General features: G+C 43.1%; 1 pseudogene; it reads right to left on the minus strand.

Moving 5' to 3' along the window:
• Positions 1–452: 452 nt before the first annotated feature.
• On the minus strand, positions 453–2,457 carry LOC111528426 (annotated as a pseudogene).
• Positions 2,458–3,292: the final 835 nt, after the last annotated feature.

Consider the following 3,292-nt stretch of genomic DNA (forward strand, 5'->3'; position numbering starts at 1 on the left):
TAATTAATGTCAAAAATTGCCAAGATTATAAATATATATTTTGGTAATCACTATTGGGCAGGTTAATTTTTTTGTGCAAAATACACTATATATTAATAGAACTGGAAAATCATTATTTCAGACCACTAACAGAAGAAAACCCACAGCAAGAGAAGCATTTATAGGGCAATTAAACATTAGGGAAGTTACTAGCTTTAGAATACATTGATACACTTTGATTACAGAAATATTTCATTTTTAAAACTAGAGTGTTTTAATGTACTTTTAGTAACAATCCAATCTAAGGAGACTTGGAGACTTGTGAAAAAGATGTATCCACAAAGATGCTGCATTTCTATTGTGGGGGTGAATTAATACTTCTGTAAGAAGGAAGGAACTGAATCACCCCAGCATCAATAAACAGCATTTTTCTTTTAAACAGTAACTCATAATCTGATGACTCACTTCGCTTTACTAGTTGAAAATTAGGCAGGAGAAGAACTGAACTAACTGGTCAGACCCAGAAACACAATGATTTGGCAAGCCTCAGTCACTCAGCTCATGATGTGTGATAATAGGCAGAAAGGCTGCTCAACTCTTGTCCATTGCTTTGTATCTGTAGAGGAGTTCGATATAACCACTTCTCTTATCAGCTTTAAGCTGCATACAGGCAAAGAGATCACAAACTGCAGGGAGGCGGTAATGGTCTGGGGGGAAGTTATGTTTCTCCTGTAGTGGTGAATTAAATAATCCTTCCTGAGTCTTCTTCCAAAGCAGCCACTTGTCTTCTCCAGAGGATAACTGGCTGAGGTTGCCTATCTTCTTTCCTGGCAGGACCCAGTCAGCTGTGTTAAAGGGACACTAGGAAGTGCTCATGGGTCTTATAAGCTTTTGTTTGCCAGTTCTGTCTTCAGTACTAGGCACTTCCTTGGGACTTCCTTCTTTGTATGGGGGCCTGATAAGCCACTCCAACAAGGGGCTGTTCTTTATGACTTGGAAGGAATCAGCAATTCTAGAAGGAACCATTGCCTTTGGTGCTTTAATTTGCTCTATTAATTCTTTTCTAGAAGGACAGAGCCACATATTCGGGGAATCTTTATGCTTCTCAGGCTCAGGTTTGGGTTCCATGGGCATCCCATTTTTATCTTTTCCGTCTTTCTTCAGAAGCCACTTATACGGAGCCTCCTTCTCACAATTCTCATCACACACACACTCTGCAAAGCTTGTGCAGGGTTCACTGGCTCTGCACACCTCCTCTGCCTTACATGGGTCCTGATGGTTCTGGACAAGCCAATCCTCTGTAACCATGCTGGAGGTGGACAATGGTTTCTTGGCCTCCAAGTGATCATTCAGCCACTTCAGATTGCCCAGGTTTTCAATCCCCACACTTTGGGGCTGGTTTCCCTTACAGCTGGTACAGGAGTCAGTCTTGACCAGCCAATCATTCACATTGTAGGACTGGGACAGCAGCTTAAACTTCTCACTGGTTTCACGACAGCCATTCTCAGGCTTCCTCAGCTTATGGGATTCCTGGGGAGTCACCAGCCAATCTGATAGGTCCAACTCCTCTTGATCAGGAAGCTCTAGATCTTCAACCTTTTCCATTTCAATGGAGAAATAACTAGTAGTGGAATGGCTGTTACAGTTTTGATAACTTGGTTTTTCAGGAATTTCCTGTTGCTGACTCTTGAGGAGCCAGTTTTCTAAGCCCTTTAGGTTTCCCCAGACATTACTGAAGAAATTGCAGGCTCTGGAAGAAGTCTGGCTATTCTCCAAGGTCTGCTTTTGGGTGAGCCAGTCCTGGGAGTTGGTGCTGGGTATGTAAGGAGCCTGATGACCACTGGCAGGTTGACTTCCAAGGAGCCATTCACTGAGAGGGACAGCTACAATACTGGAGGCTGACTTCTGCTCTGGCACTGGGCTTCTCCTCTCCAGGAAGGGCCCAATATTTGATGAACTAGCATGAGCCATCAGGTGCTCAGGAGTTTGAATGATTTTTAGAGACCCAAATGTGGTGATGGTCTGGCGCAGAGCAGTTGTGTCAGCTTCAAAGAGCAGGACAGTTGAATCTTTAGGCTTAAGGGTCAAACTGCCCAGTCTCTTCAGGCACGCAGAGACTGAATTGGCTAGGTCTTTGTTTTGGGTACACTCCAGTTGATGAGTAAGACAATTGAACTGGCCCAATAAGTAGTAGAGCTGCTGAGCCTGCTGTGGAAGTGTCCCCTTTTTAAGCTGATAGATGAGGTCCACCTGTTCATATAGCCACACCTCATGACTTCTAAGACATTCCAGGCACCAGCTTATGCAACTGTGAATCCAAGCTTTGACCACTAGCAAGTTATCTTTAATTTGCTGTTCAGCCTGGAGAACTCCACCAATAGCAAGCTCCAAGTCCCTCCATGCATCACTACACCTCAAAAGGGGTTCTCGATTACTGGAGCTGCCACTCTGGTCTTAGAAGGTATTCATTCTGCTCACTGCTCCAGGTCCGAGTGCCTCTCCGGATGATCCGAGGGGACCTTGGGTGGTCTGAGACACGGACCACACAAACCTAGGGCCCAAAGCAATTTTTTGTATTTTTAGTAGGGATGGGGTTTTGCCACATTGGCCAGGCTAGTCTCGAACTCCTGGCCTCAAGTGATCTCCTGGCCTTGGCCTCCCAAAGTGCTGGGATTACAGGCATGAGCCACTGCTCCCGGACTAAATTTTTTTTCTTTTGTCTGTAACCATTAGATTCATTTTTATATTTATTAAGCAATAAGGAAACAAACAGTAAGAGCTGGGGAAGATAACTTAAAATGGTTTTCGTTAGGAATATATTTTTTAAAAATCAAATAACTGTTATTATTTTAAGTTGCATGAGACTGAAGCTGCACCTGGAGAGGAATTTCATTTTCATGACCTGCAAAATTGATTAGGCAATGAGCTATTTTTCCCCCCTCCCTGTGAACACATTTATAAACTTCAGTGGGGGCAAATTCCATCCAATACTTTGAAAACCATTTCTCATCTCATAATTTACCCAAATCATGTGCACGACTGCAAGAGGAAATAAACAGAAATCTTTAAGCATACATAAACCACAATATATTATTAATCCTGTACAGACAATCCAGCATGAAGGCTAATTTGATCTTTTAAACATTTTATGGAAAACATCTGACATTTTCACTAGAAAAGCCCACAAACTTTCATAACCCCAAAGGCATACAGCCTCAACAGGCAGGACTCCATCGGGCTCTTCTTGAACTGGGCACTCCTTCACGGGTAGAAAAGCAGTGAAGACATGTGTGTCTTCCTTCACTTCCTGTCT

Source organism: Piliocolobus tephrosceles, chromosome 4 (genome assembly GCF_002776525.5).
Source record: "Piliocolobus tephrosceles isolate RC106 chromosome 4, ASM277652v3, whole genome shotgun sequence".
NCBI classification, from domain to species: domain Eukaryota; kingdom Metazoa; phylum Chordata; class Mammalia; order Primates; family Cercopithecidae; genus Piliocolobus; species Piliocolobus tephrosceles.